The sequence below is a fragment of the Pseudophryne corroboree genome, unplaced genomic scaffold, assembly GCF_028390025.1.
Source record: "Pseudophryne corroboree isolate aPseCor3 unplaced genomic scaffold, aPseCor3.hap2 scaffold_1094, whole genome shotgun sequence".
Lineage (NCBI taxonomy): Eukaryota > Metazoa > Chordata > Amphibia > Anura > Myobatrachidae > Pseudophryne > Pseudophryne corroboree.
Window position 1 is genome coordinate 10,843 of NW_026967720.1, and position 15,659 is coordinate 26,501.

At 43.9% G+C, this 15,659-nt stretch overlaps 1 non-coding gene and 1 pseudogene across 1 annotated transcript; one reads left to right on the forward strand and one right to left on the reverse strand.

Annotated features, from left to right (window-relative positions):
• Positions 1-11,215: 11,215 nt before the first annotated feature.
• LOC134989043 (U1 spliceosomal RNA) lies at positions 11,216-11,394 on the forward strand (annotated as a pseudogene).
• Positions 11,395-14,646: 3,252 nt separating this feature from the next.
• LOC134989091 (U1 spliceosomal RNA) lies at positions 14,647-14,809 on the reverse strand. Its single transcript, XR_010194416.1, has one exon. It is a non-coding gene; the product is annotated as a U1 spliceosomal RNA (small nuclear RNA).
• Positions 14,810-15,659: the final 850 nt, after the last annotated feature.

The window sequence follows — 15,659 nt, forward strand, 5'->3', positions numbered from 1 at the left end:
CCTAGCACTACATCTTCGCTTTTCGTTACTAGCAATGCTATCGCAGCGACGCTTCGCAAGCATGTGGGGAGGGATCGCGCTACCGTGTCTAGCTGAGCGCTGTAGTATGCTACTGGCCTGCTGGCATCACCGTGCTTTTGGGTTAAGACGCCTGCCGCGCAACCAGCACTTTCTGTTCCATACAGCTCAAAGGGTTTCCCATAGTCTGGCATACCTAATGCTGGTGCCTGCGTTAGGCACTGTTTAAGTCTCTCAAATGCCATCTCGGACTCGTCTGTATGCGAAATCCGATCAGGTTTGTTTGAGGAGACCATCTCCTGCAGAGGTAACGCTAGAATGGAAAACCCTGGGATCCAGTTACGGCAATACCCACACATTCCTAAAAATGTTCTGATCTGTTGCTGGGTTTTTGGCAGAGTCATGTCTCTAATTGCTTGAATTCTATCAGTGGTCAGGTGTCTCAGTCCTTGTGTTAGACAGTGTCCCAAATATTTTACCTTAGTTTGGCATAATTGCAACTTGTCTTTGGAAACCTTGTGTCCTGTGTCTGAAAGATGAAACAGGAGCTGTTTCGTATCCTTCAGGGATGCTTCCAATGAATCAGAACACAGTAGTAGATCATCCACGTACTGTATTAATACTGATCCACTCTCTGGTTGGAAAGACTGTAAACAATCATGCAAAGCCTGGGAAAATATACTTGGACTGTCTATGAAACCTTGTGGTAATCGAGTCCATGTGTATTGGACTCCTCTGTATGTGAATGCAAACAAATATTGGCTGTCAGGGTGCAGAGGTACCGAAAAGAAAGCGGAGCAGAGGTCAATAACAGTGAAAAATTTCGCAGTGGGAGGGATTTGCATAAGGATGACAGCTGGATTTGGCACTACGGGGAACTGACTCTCAACTATTTTGTTGATCCCCCTTAGATCCTGCACTAGCCGGTAACCCCTCCCCCCACTCTTTTTCACAGGGAAGATGGGACTATTGGCAGTGCTGGACGTTCTTACCAGAATACCCTGTTGTAGCAAGCGCTCTATTACGGGATACACTCCTAACTCCACCTCTGGCTTCAGAGGGTACTGTGGGATTTTTGGAGCTATCCTACCATCTTTTACTTGTACAACTACTGGAGCTACGTTTGCCATTAATCCAGTGTCCTGTCCATCTTTAGTCCAAAGTGACTCTGGTATCTGGGATGTCATTTCTTCTACTTTGGATGGAGTCCTATTTGTCATAATGGTATGTGACATTAATTTTGATGGGGAGTCTAACATGTCTCGCACTTCCTGAGCGTGATTCTCAGGTATGTCCAAGAATACACCTTCAGGAGTACAATAAATGACGCACCCCATTTTACACAATAAGTCTCTTCCCAGGAGATTAGTCGGTGCCGATGCAGCCAGCAAAAAGGAATGCTTGGTATGTAAAGGCCCTACTGTAATCTCGGTTGGTTTGCTAACAGGGTAGTGCTGGACTACTCCCGTTACCCCTATGGCTGGAATTGTCTTACCAGTGGTTCTCATGCCCACTGTCGAATTTATCACTGATTTGGCCGCCCCTGTGTCTACAAGAAAGTTTAATGATTTACCAGCTACATTGATTGCAATTTCAGGTTCACTCCCAAGGCTTGCAATCAATTTTACTGGCTGCAGATTACAGGTATGGCTACACCCCTATTGGGTATGGTGACCTCCCTGAATCCCGCTGGCAGCAACTACTTGTGAAGGGGTTAAATGGGAACTGCCAGGAGTTTGCCAGTCTCTGTTCGGGGGGTATCTTTTTGTTTCTCCTGCATGTGGCTCATAACTCCGTCTCTGCGGACCTTGCTCCCAATGTCGTGTGTCGTGTCGTTGTCTAGGGGGTTGGTAAGATCTTTGCGAATTTTTCGCTCTACAGTCTCGTGCTATGTGTCCCTCTTTATGACAAAAATAACATGTTACCACATTTGACTTACCCACAGGGTTTGGTGATATAAACACAGGCTGTTTTGTGGTCAGGGCCTGTATACTTACTGACATTAACTTATCACCTTGCGACTCCCTGTGTCTGGTGATATTCCGGTCGTGATCAATAGCAGCCTCTCTCAAAGTAGCCACTGACAGACCTCGCCAACATGGTTGCGTGGTCTGTACCCTTGTCTTTAATGCTTCTTTTAAACCATCCATTAGCACAGATACTGCTACTTCTTGATGGTTTGCATTGGTCCTAATGTCCTCTATGCCAGTGTACTTTGCCATTTCTAATAATGCCCGGTGAAAATAATCAGCAGCTGTTTCTGTCTCTTTTTGTTTAATGGAAAAAATTCTATTCCATTTGGCTACAGCTGGGAAATACTCCTTTAACTGTAAATTTATTCTTTTTACGTTATCTTTGTTGTACACATCTGTAAGAGGTACATCCAGATCCAATCCACAGTCAGCTAAAAATTGAGCTGAGTCGACATTGGAGGGTAAACATGCCCTCAGCAATATCTGCCAGTCTTTGTTATTGGGCTCTAAAGTGTTTCCTAGGTCTCTGATGTATTTTTGGCTAGCAACTAAGTCTTTTCTGGGGTCAGGGAATTCAGACACTATGGTCCTTAATTCCATTCTGGAAAATGGGATATACATGGCAATGTTCCTGATAGGAGTGACTCCTGATGTGTCAGTTTTCCCATTTGGAACAGCTATTACCCTAACAGGATTAAGTCTACTAACATCATTCTGTGTAGATTCTACAGCCTGTGGTGAAATGGTTTCAGCATAGTGTAAGGTGCCGTACTTACCCGTTGATACGACCTCACCTGTCCCTCCGCTAGGGGGCTTTGTTACTAATCTTATGGGTTGGGCCGTGCCTACTGTCGTTTCTGATATAGTGGCTGCTAGAGAGAGCGCCGATATTGTTGCCGATTCGTCCTCTTGATCACACTCCTGGGGAAAGTTCAAAACAGGGTACAACTTGCACGGGTTAATGCTTGCATTGGTTAACTTATTAACATTATCCTTAACATTTATACAGTTGCTAAGTGCCTGTTTGTTACCCCCTGATGCGTCATTCTCCGCAACCAATTTCTCTCCTGATATGTATGGTGGCGGCGGGGCCGTGGCTATCAGTTTCCTGATAGGGCCAGATCCCGCCGCCAGAGCCAATCCTCTCTGTATTTCACCCTCCTGTTGCCATAGCTGCAAATAATCATAATGTTGGATTCGTCTCTTTGTTGATTTAATGAGACATATCCTCCTCCTTAAATTCATTAACACTTCTGGGCTGAAGCTACCTACTCTTGGGAATTTCTCCCCGTCATGTACTGTCATTCTCTCCCATTCATCACATAAAATTTCTGTATGTAAACCATATTTTTCACACATTACATACCTTGCCGACCCGACTGGTCGGTTTACTGAATCAACCCGAACCGAGGTTGATCGCCCCCTTCCTGAACAACTGGCCCCCATAATTTGCAGGTGTTGCTTGCTCTACCTCTGACCTTTATCTCAGGGTCTTCAGCGAACCCTTACAAAAAACCAAAATATTAAAAGATAGGTTGACGGTGAAGTTTACCGAGCACCTCACTCACTCGCCCACGCCGACCAATACGCCCACACACTGATATAGCGCTGGCGTACTCGACCCAGGGCCCCTATGAACCTCTATTTACTGGAACATGCGAGAGATATCCGAAGAACACTTACTCTTTCCAGTAACTATTGGTTGTTGGACAATTCCTGAGTGACCAGCGAACTTCCCTTCAGAAAATAAAAAATTACACAAATAACGTCAGAATGTACAAATAGTTTTATGACCGGGTTTGTACACAAATGGTACTGGTCAGACTAACTTAATGCACACAATTACGTGCGGTACAATCGTTCAGCACATAAGCAACTAATCTTATGTACGGAGCGACCAGTGGAATCGACATTCAGCAGCTGCGAATTCCTTCAGCCTGAGCTTTTTATGGCCTATATGGGTGTCGCACCAACCCTTCTTGGTGTTGTGCCTTGTCTCTATAGCGGACTTCCTTGTCTGCTGTACTTGGACCTCCTGGTCTGTTATGCGACCTCCTGGTCTGACCTCCTGGTCTGTTACAGTATGACCTCCTGGTCTGCTACACTCTAATGCTCAAATTTTATGTTTAACCAGAGATGCCTCCCTAGCCACCACGTATGTCACTTACACGTATGTACTTCACGAGAACTCGATGATTTCTGTGGTTCAATCCCCAAAATTGTAAAAACAAACACTCACTCACCACATACACACTTTTGTTTCTATTTCTATTTCTGCGCAGAAATTTTTCTTTAGACCAGATGTGTTGTAAATTTGGAGAAGGATCTGTTAATTTAAATTTCGGATTTAAAATAGATTTGCGCTATTTATCGCCTGTTGCGCTATTTATCGCTTGTTGCGCTATTTATCGCCTGTTGCGATATTTATCGCTTATTGCGCTATTTATCGCTTATTGTGCTATTTAAAAATCAACACTATCGTGTGATTTGAGTTACGTGGGCGTACCCAGACGCTCCGTTGCATAATTTACGCTGCGTGCGTCGGCCTTTGCGTACGCGAGTCTCAGCCTTTTGTTAGAGACACGTGTATACAAAACCAATGTCCACCGTAACACAACTAACACGTTTTATCAATGTAGATGATCCTCAGTCGTCTACCGTGCAACACACCAATCTCTCCTTTTACCTTTAGGTAGAGCTGCGTGTGTGCTTTACACTTTATCCCTTAACGCATTACTTTTACACTTTAACTATGAAATAGCGACAAATCTCTCTTAGCACGTTTTATCAATTATAAAATGGCAAACAGGAGAGTGATATATGAAAATACACGAATGAAAAAGAAATGCAGATATGCGTGTGTGCGTACGCAAGATAGAAATAAACAGTTTTAAAAGACACTAGTGTGTTGTTCTTACCTCCGGTTCCCGGATTCCTTCAGCACCCTTTACTAAGCGAAACAGACGCTTATCCCGTCAGCACTGCGAAGAATATGATCTCCCGCCCTTTGCTGATGGATAATGTCTGCTGAAATTACCTAGCAGAGATATGTGAAGGACAGGACGAGCCGCCAATTGATAAAGCTAAATATTTATCTTATTTAAAACCCTTTGTGAGGTCTAAGAACACTGTACGCTATTTGCGTATGGAGTACCGTAAGGGTACGCTCGTTGCGTAACAATCGCTTAGCCGTGGTCGAGACGCTCAAGCGTCACGTTCGCTCACGGCCAAGAGATCACAGGCAGGCACGCTATTGGCTGCTGACTAACGTAATGGTTCGCTATAGCGTAACGGACGCTGTATCGGGAGCGGGCTGCTCAAGCGATACAGACGCTCACGAGAATACGCTGTTGGTATCGGGCACACTTATAGGTGAGCGACTACCGTAATGCTACGCTATCAGCGTAGCGGACGCTCGAGACCACGAGGAGATCACGAGCGGCGCCGACGCTCACAATGTTAAACCTTTATGTCTAAACCACAAACAATGTAATTTGCTGTAAAACCTTAGTGTAGAGATAGGGTGTAAATGCAACACTGTATAACCTTATTAACTCAAAAGCTGTTCGAGCGTCACCGACGCTCTGAGAATACTTAACACTATAAGAAATACACAAATACCGTGCTTAGGGTCCAACGCCTAATATATATATTATGAATGTTATACTTGCAAAAGAATTAATACAATACAAGTCATACACTACAATATAACATAGACTAACTAACCAGGTAACTACACAGTAAATACAATACAAGTACGTTTAAGAGAAAATGAGAGAAAGAGAAGAGAGAGAGAGAAAGATATGGCCCATAATAACAAGAAAAGACAATATGATTACGGAGAAAACTTACGCACAAAGGAAACGATCGCATGCGCCTCTGGACATCCAGCTCCCGATTTTCAGCAATGATAACCGATGAAGAGTGAGTGCTGGATGTGATCGGCCTGTCTATTTATGCCCCACACACAATACAATTCAATGGTCCCTACAATCTCATTGTTCATTGGACACAGGAATTCGTCTTCGCATTATAACAAAAGGTCATAGGTTGATTCATACAGGTGGGCTGTGACTATTTCCAACAGCTCAGGTGGGAGGGAAACTGGGTTTCCCGCCGCATGGATAAGTAAGTGCAAATACAGTAAATGTTCATAAACTTCTTATGTCCATAACTATTCGCACGAGCGATTGATCCGCTTCAAACCAACACCGGAATATTGCTAATTAAATACTCTTCCGATGGATACTAAACACCACTGTATTACTCCTGTCTGACCCTTCGTATCAAACAATGAGGGATCTCTCTGTCCAGGAACATACTACATTAACTAAACTTTCAGACTCTATCAAAGGGACCATAATCTACAAAATGCATTATATGGTGAAAATATGTAACGAAAGAGTCGCCCGCTAGACGCACACAATCTCTACCGTAAATGCGCATACCGTGCGCCTGCGGGTGCCCGCAACAGCGAGTATGCGCACGCACGGGAGAGCGTACGCATGCGCAGCAGGGACACATATGAGGTGCAAATATGGCAGTGTGCATCGTGATATTTTTCTGACTTTGACAGCTTACATGATTCTCCGCCCAGCGAAGAATTCTGGTGGCTTCCGCCATCGCCACTCTGCTCCTTGTGCCGCCTTGGCGGTTTACATGAACTAGTGCGGTGACGTTGTCTGACTGGATCAGAACTGGTTGGTCGCGAAGTAAGGTCTCCGTTTGACATAGGGCGTTGTATATGGCCCTTAGCTCCAGGATGTTGATGTGAAGACAAGTCTCCTGACTTGACCAAAGACCTTGGAAATTTCTTCCCTGTGTGGCTGCTCCCCAACCTCGGAGGCTCGCGTTCGTGGTCACCAGGATCCAGTCCTGAATGCCGAACCTGCGGCCCTCTAGAAGGTGAGCACTCTGCAGCCACCACAGGAGAGATACCCTGGCCCTGGGGGACAGGGTGATCAACTGATGAATCTGTAGATGTGACCCGGACCACTTGTCCAGTAGGTCCCATTGCAAGATCCTCGCATGGAACCTGCCGAAGGGAATGGCCTCGTATGATGCCACCATCATTCCCAGGACTCGAGTGCAGTGATGCACTGACACCTGTTTTGGTTTCAATAGGTTCCTGACCAGAGTCATGAGTTCCTGGGCCTTTTCTATCGGAAGATAAACCCTTTTCTGGTCCGTATCCAGAATAATGCCCAAGCAAAGTCAGACGAGTCGTAGGAACCAACTGCGACTTCGGGATATTGAGAATCCAGCCGTGTTGCTGTAACACCTTCAGTGAAAGTTATACGCTGTTCAGCAACTGCTCTCTTGATCTCGCTTTTATGAGGAGATCGTTCAAGTACGGGATAATTGTGACACCTTGCTTTCGCAGGAGCACCATAATTTCCGTCATTACCTTGGTGAAAATTCTCGGAGAAAATTCTGGAGAGACCAAACGGCAACGTCTGAAATTGGTAATGACAATACTGTACCGCAAATCTTAGGTACGCCTGATGAGGTGGATAAATGAGTACATGAAGGTATGCATCCTTTATGTCCAGAGATATCATAAAATCCCCCCCTTCTAGGCTGGCGATGACCGCTCTTAGCGATTCCATCTTGAACTTGAACCTTTTCAAGTATAGGTTCAGGGATTTTAAATTTAATATGGGTCTGACCAAACCGTCCGGTTTTGGGACTACAAACAGGGTCGAATAATTTCCATTTCCTTGTTGAAGCAGGGGAACCTTGACCACCACCTGTTGAAGATACAATTTGTGAATTGCATTTAACACTATCTCCCTTTCCTGGGGAGAAGATGGTAGGGCCGATTTGAAAAACCGGCGAGGAGGCACCTCTTCGAATTTCAGCTTGTAACCCTGAGAAACAATTTCTATTGCCTAGGGATCCACCTGCGAATGAACCCAGATGTGGCTGAAAACTCGAAGACGTGCCCCCAACTGGGCGGACTCCTTTAGCGGAGCCCCAGCGTCATGCGGTGGATTTTGTAGAGGCCGGGGAGGACTTCTGTTCCTGGGAACTAGCTGTGTTGTGCAGCTTCTTCCCTCTGCCCTTACCTCTGGCAAGAAAGGACACACCTCGTACTTTCTTGTTTCTCTGTGATCGAAAGGACTGCATTTGATAATGTGGTGCTTTCTTAGGCTGTGAGGGAATATAAGGCAAAAAATTTGATTTACCAGCTGTAGCTGTGGAGACTAGGTCCGAGAGACCTTCCCCAAACAATTCCTCACCCCTGTAAGGTAAAACCTCCATATACCTTTTTGAGTCGGCATCACCTGTCCATTGCCGGGTCCATAGGACTCGTCTAGCAGAAATTGACATAGCGTTTATTCTAGAACCCAGTAGACTAATGTCACTTTGAGCATCTCTTATATATAGGACAGCATCTTTTATATGCCCTATGGTCAATAACATAGCATCCTTATCTAGGGTCTCAATCTCTGCTGATAAGGTATCTGTCCATGCTGCCACCGCGCTACAACCCCGGCCGACGCAATTGCCGGTCTGAGTAAGGTACCAGAATGTGTGTAAATGGACTTTAGGGTAACCTCCTGCTTGCGGTCAGCATGGTCCCTGATGGTAGCCGTATCCTGGGATGGCAGCGCTACCTTTTTGGATAAGCGTGTCAATGCTTTATCCACCCTAGGGGAGGATTCCCACCGTATCCTGTCCATTGGCGGGAAAGGATACGCCATAAGAATCCTTTTGGGAATCTGCAGCTTTTTGTCTGGAGATTCCCAAGCTTTTTCACATAATTCGTTCAACTCATGTGAGGGGGGAAAGGTTATCTCAGGTTTCTTTCCCTTATAGATGTGTACCCTCGTGTCAGGGACAGGGGACTCTGTGATGTGCAAAACATCTTTTATTGCAATAATCATATATCGAATACATTTAGCCAATTTTGGCTGTAACTTTGCATCATCGTAGTCGACACTGGAGTCAGAATCCGTGTCGGTATCTGTGTCAACTATTTGGGATAGTGGGCACTTTTGAGACCCCGAAGGTCCCTGCGACATAGGGACAGGCATGGGTTGACTCCCTGACTGTTCCCTAGCTTCAGCTTTGTCTAATCTCTTGTGTAATAAGTTTACATTAGCACTTAAAACATTTCACATATCCATTCAGTCAGGTGTCGGCGTTGTCGATGGAGACACCACATTAATTTGCTCCTGCTCCTCTCTAGGAGAGCCTTCTACCTCAGACATGTCGACACACGTGTACCGACACACCATACACTCAGGGAATCCTCTTATCTGAGGACAGTTCCCCAACAAGGCCCTTTGGAGAGACAGAGAGAGAGAGTATGCCAGCACACACCCCAGCGCTATATGACCCAGGAAAAAAACACAATAATTTTATGTTTACCCAGTAGCGCTGTATTTCCATATATATATGCGCCTAATTATGTGCCCCCCTCTTCTTTAAGACCCTCTTTCTACCGTGGTATAAGCAGGGGAGAGTCCGTGGAGCTTCCCCTCAGCGGTGCTGTGGAGAAAATGGTGCTGGTGAGTGCTGAGGGAGAAGCCCCACCCCCTCAGCGACGGGCTTCTGTCCCGCTCAAATATAGTAAAAAAATGTCGGGGGCTCTTATATATATATATACAGTGCCTAGCTGCATATATATTTATTTTGCCAAAGAGAGGTCTATATTGCTGCCCAGGGCGTCCCCCCTGAGCCCTTCACCCTTACACTGACTGCCGTGTGTGAGGTGTATGGGAGCAATGGAGCACAGCTTTACTGCTGTGCGTTACCTCAGTGAAGATCATGAAGTCTTCCGCCGCCTCTGAAGTCTTCTTTTCTTCTCATACTCACCCGGCTTCTATCTTCCGGCTCTGCGAGGGGGACGGCGGCGCGGCTCTGGGACGGACGGCGAGGGTGAGACCTGCGTACCGATCCCTCTGGAGCTAATGCTGTACAGTAGCCTAAGAAGCAGAGCCTATCAACTCACAGAAGTAGGTGTGCATCTCTCCCCTCCGCCCCTCGATGCAGGGAGTCTGTTGCCAGCAGGCTCCCTGAAAATAAAAAAATCTAACAAATATACTTTCTGTCAGGAAACTCAGGAGAGCTCCCTGAAAAGCACCCAGTCTCCTCTGGGCACAGTAGTAAACTGAGGTCTGGAGGAGGGGCATAGAGGGAGGAGCCAGTGCACACCCAGATCTAAAGTCTTTCTTTAAGTGCCCATGTCTCCTGCGGAGCCCGTCTATCCCCCATGGTCCTTACGGAGTCCCCAGCATCCTCTAGGACGTAAGAGAAAAATTATGCTGGCAGAAAAATCCAATTGAGTGATTAAACAGCTCCAGAGCTGCTCTGTAAGGCAAGTAAAAGGGTGTGGGCCCTGCAGCACTACCTGTAGTTTGCATTGTGCATTGGAAGCCTAGTTTGCTGTCTGTTTCCACTTCTTTTTTCTTGAGCCCCTCCCGTCTATACCCTTGTGCACTATCCTGACTTCTCCTCCCGTCTGCTTACTTTGTGCCTTCCAATGCACAATGCAAACTACAGGTAGTGCTGCAGGGCCCACACCCTTTTACTTGCCTTACAGAGCAGCTCTTGAGCTGTTACAGTTCCCAGCTGCTGCAAGAAATCAGCGTGAATGCTTCAGGGGGTGGGTCATGGCCAACATGAGCCCCACACCGAAGGAGGGTGGGGGTGTTTAATGCGAACTAGGGGTCTCGCACAATGCGAACTACAGGTAGTGCTGCAGGGCCCACACCCTTTTACTTGCCTTACAGAGCAGCTCTGGAGCTGTTACAGTGCCCAGCTGCTGCAAGAAATCAGCTTGAATGCTTCAGGGGCTGGGGCATAGCCAACATGAGCCCCACACCGACGGAGGGTGGAGGTGTTTAATGCAAACTAGGGGTCATCCAAGTGCCGCAAAAGGCCGCCATGCCCTGCACGCCCCTTTTCTCTTTTCATATGCAGACGAGGGTTGAAGCCAACTTTGACCCACTGCTTGGATGACATCGCCATATGCAAATCCATCTGCTGCAGGCCTTCCCCCAGGAATGCTTGCACTAGTTGTTGCATTTGGTTTGTTGTTTGGGGGTGCTTCAGTATTAGGCAGCCTTCTGCCCTCCCATGTTCATCTGAAAATATGTGTTCTCCCTGCAGTTGTTGTCCCCAGATGAGAGTTCCCTTGTGCTGCCTCAGTTGAATCTCCTTTACTTGACAGAGATGTGCCTGAGCAGCGGCCCTCCCCAGCCCTATCCCAAATCATACTTATTTTGCATAGGAGATACCATGGTCATGAAGACTGTTCTCCCAGGGTGCGGTTCATTCATTGCATTCTGGGTATGCTGACCCCTGTGATTTCCCCAAATGTGGGAAACTCGACTGCATTATTTAATGCGAACTAGGGGTCATCCAAGCACCGCAAAAGGCCGCCATGCCCTGCATACCCCTTTTCTCTTTTCATAAGCAGACGAGGTTTGAAGCCAACTTTGACCCACTGCTTGGATGACATCACTTGCTGCCTTTCCAATGAAGCAAGTTTAATTTAATAATAGGTGAAAAACCATCCCTACAAAGGTGTTAATCAGATACTTGGCTTTGTGGACACTTTTCAGAGCACAAATTTGTTAGCATAAAAATAAAGCCAGAAAATGAAGAGCTGTTTAATCACTCAATTGGATTTTTCTGCCAGCATATTTCTTTTTCTCTGCAACCCACTGCTAAATTGTGCTTCGTGGCTGTTTTTTTCATAAAATCACTTAATCAAATCTAACTCTGATTACATCAGAGAAGGCCAGGTACCCTACACCATAAGAGGTGGTTTGAAATTTTTACTTGTCTACTTAAAGATCACCAAAATCTGATAACGAGGTCAATTACGTCCCTAGGTGGGATTGAACCACCAACCTTTTGGTTAACAACTGAACACGCTAACTGTTTGCGCCTCAGAGACACTTTGCAAAAGTACATACTGACAAAGGTTAATAAGCATTCATCTAGAACGTTTCCTAGAAAAACTTTAAAAAGTCAATAATCTGGAGAGTTTTTGTAAGATGTTCCTTCCATCAACCAATGAAGAAACACATTGGTACTTTCCCATGATGAGTGAGTGCTTCAGGATCTCTTGCACTTACATGTGCAGCAAAGGACTACAATGGAAGCATGCTGGGCCTATAACCCAGAGGTAGGCAGATTGCAACTGTCCTCTGCTATATGCATTTTTTTTGTTAATTAAAGTAATCCAAAACTGGGATTGATATTTTGGCTCTTTTATTTTTACTTAAAGTACAATAACTTTTACTGTTTTAATTTGTTTTAATAGTATATTGACAGTATTGTTTTCTTTCAAAAATCCACTTAATTTTCTTTACCCTATTATTAAAATGGTAATTGACAAAAACAAACTACATTGTCACCAGAAGAGCAATACAAAATGTACAAGTGATATATTAAAATCATCTTTTCAGCTTGAATTTCAATGATGCATTGAGGTAACGATTTTTTGAGAAACATCTTCACCCTTAAATAAAGATTTTCTTAATTCCCTACCTGTGTGCTAATTAGATATCACCTTGTTTTCACATTAAACAGACTTTCACATGAGAAAGCAGCAAGGATGCAGTGGCGTTAATGTTTCCTGGTGTCAACCTGTATTATTTCAGTAGACATTGAAATGAGGATGCATCTTGCTGCCTTTCCAATGAAGCAAGTTTAATTTAGTAATAGGTTAAAAACCATCCCTACAAAGGTGTTAATCAGAGACTTGGCTTTGTGGACACTTTTCAGAGAACAAATTTGTTAGCATAAAAATAAAGCCAGAAAATGAAGAGCTGTTTAATCACTCAATTGGATTTTTCTGCCAGCATTTTTCTTTTTCTCTGCAACCCACTGCTAAATTGTGCTTCCTAGCTGTTTTTTTTATAAAATCACTTAATCAAATCTAACTCTGATTACATCAGAGAAGGCCAGGTACCCTACACCATAAGAGGGGGTTTGAAATTTTGACTTGTCTACTTAAAGATCACCGAAATCTGATAACAAGGTCAATTACGTCCCTGGGTGGGATTGAACCACCAACCTTTTGGTTAATAGCCTTATACACTAACTGATTGCGCCACAGCGACACTTTTCAAAAGTACATACTGACAAAGGCTAATAAGCATTCATCTAGAACGTTTCCTAGAAACATTTTAAAAAGTCAATAATGTGGAGAGTTTTTGTAAGATGTTTCTTCCATCAACCAATGAAGAAACACATTGGTACTTCCCTATGATGAGTGAGTGCTTCAGGATCTCTTGCACTTACATGTGCAGCAGAGTACTGTAATGGAAGCATGCTGGGTCCATAACCCAGAGGTAGGCAGATTGAAACTATCCTCTGCTATATGCATTGTTTTTATTAATTAAAGTAATCCAAAACTGGGATTGATATTTTTGCTCTTTTATTTTTACTTAAAGTACAATAACTTTTACCATTTTAATTTGTTTTAATAGTATATTGACAGTATTGTTTTCTTTCAAAAATCCAATTAATTTTCTTTACCCGATTATTAAAATGGTAATTGACAAAAACAATCTACATTGTCACCAGAAGAGCAGTACAAAATGTACAAGTGATATATTAAAATCATCTTTCCAGCTTGAATTTCAATGATGCCTTGGTGCAACAATTTTGTGAGAAACATCTTCACCCATAAAGAAAGATTTTCTTAATTCCTTACCTGTGTGCTGATTAGATATCACCTTGTTTTCACATTAAACAGACTTCCCCATGAGGAAGCAGCAAGGATGCAGTGACGTTTATGTTTCCTGGTGTCAACCTGTATTATTTCAGTAGACATTGAAATGAGGATGCATCTTGCTGCCTTTCCAATGAAGCAAGTTTAATTCAGTAATAGGTGAAAAACCATTCCTACAAAGGTGTTAATCAGAGACTTGGCTTTGTGGACACTTTTCAGAGAGCAAATTTGTTAGCATAAACATAAAATCAGAAAATAAAGAGCTGTTTAATCACTCAATTGGACTTTTCTGCCAGCATAATTTTTTTTCTCTGCAACCCACTGCTAAATTGTGCTTCCTAGCTGTTTTTTATAAAATCACTTAATCAAATCTAATTCTGATTACATCAGAGAAGGCCGGGTACCCTACACCATAAGAGGGGGTTTGAAATTTTGACTTGTCTACTTAAAGATCACCAAAATCTGATAACAAGGTCTATTACGTCCCTGGGTGGGATTGAATCACCAACCTTTAGGTTAATAGCCATACACACTAACTGATTGCGCCACAGCGACACTTTGCAAAAGTACATACTGACAAAGGCTAATAAGCATTCATCTAGAACGTTTCCTAGAAAAACTTTAAAAAGTCAATAATCTGGAGAATTTTTGTAAGAAACACATTGGTACATTCCCATGATGAGTGAGTGCTTCAGGATCTCTTGCACTTACATGGGCTATTAACCAAAAGGTTCCCACCCAGTGATGTAATTGACCTTGTGATCAGATTTTGGTGATCTTTAAGTAGACAAGTCAAAATTTCAAACCCCCTCTTATGGTGTAGGGTACCTGGCCTTCTCTGACGTAATCAGAGTTAGATTTAATTAAGGTGCACAAGGGAATAGAAGGGAGCGGTTTAAGAAAAGAGAAGTGGAAACAGACAGCAAACTAGGCTGGAGAGAGACCTGAGACAAAGAGATCTGAATTATACGAGAGCCGACCAGGGGAAACACAAATTATGCAGTCAAGTTTCCCACATTTGGGGAAATCGCAGGAGCAGCACACCCAGAGTGCAATGGGTGAGCCTTTCCCTGGGAGAAGCACCTTCCTGATCATAGTATCTCACCTGGCAGGTAAGTAGGAGTTGGGCTAGTGCTGGGGAGGGTCGCTGCTCGGGTACCCCCCTGTCAAGTGAAGGAGATCCAACTGAGGCAGCACAAGGGAACTCTCGAAAGAAGATCAAGGCTAGAGGAAGATCTGAGACAAAGAAATCTGACTTTTACCAGAGCTGACCAGAGGAAAGCACAAACACAGTACCCCACTACCACCAGGAAACATTAACGCCACTGCATCCTTGCTGCTTTCTCATGTGGAAGTCTATTTAATGTGAAAACAAGGTGATATCTAATTAGCACACAGAAAAGAAAATTAAGTGAATTTTTGAAAGAAAACAATACTGTCAATATACTATTAAAACAAATTAAAATGGTAAAAGTTATTGTACTTTAAGTAAAAATAAAAGAGCAAAAATATCAATCCCAGTTTTGGATTACTTTAATTAACAAAAAAAATGCATATAGCAGAGGATAGTTTCAATCTTTCTACCTCTGGGTTATGGGCCCAGCATGCTTCCATTGCAGTACTCTGCTGCACATGTAAGTGCAAGAGATCCTGAAGCACTCACTCATCATGGGAAAGTACCAATGTGTTTCTTCATTGGTTGATGGCAGAAACATCTTACAAAAACACTCCAGATTATTGACTTTTTAAAGTTTTTCTAGGAAACGTTCTAGATGATTGTTTATTAGCCTTTGTCAGTATGTAATTTTGCAAAGTGTCGCTGTGGCGCAATCAGTTAGTGTGTATGGCTATTAACCAAAAGGTTGGTGGTTCAATCCCACCCAGGGATGTAATTGACTTTGTTATCAGATTTTGGTGATCTTTAAGTAGACAAGTCAAAATTTCAAACCCCCTGTTATGGTGTTAGGTAT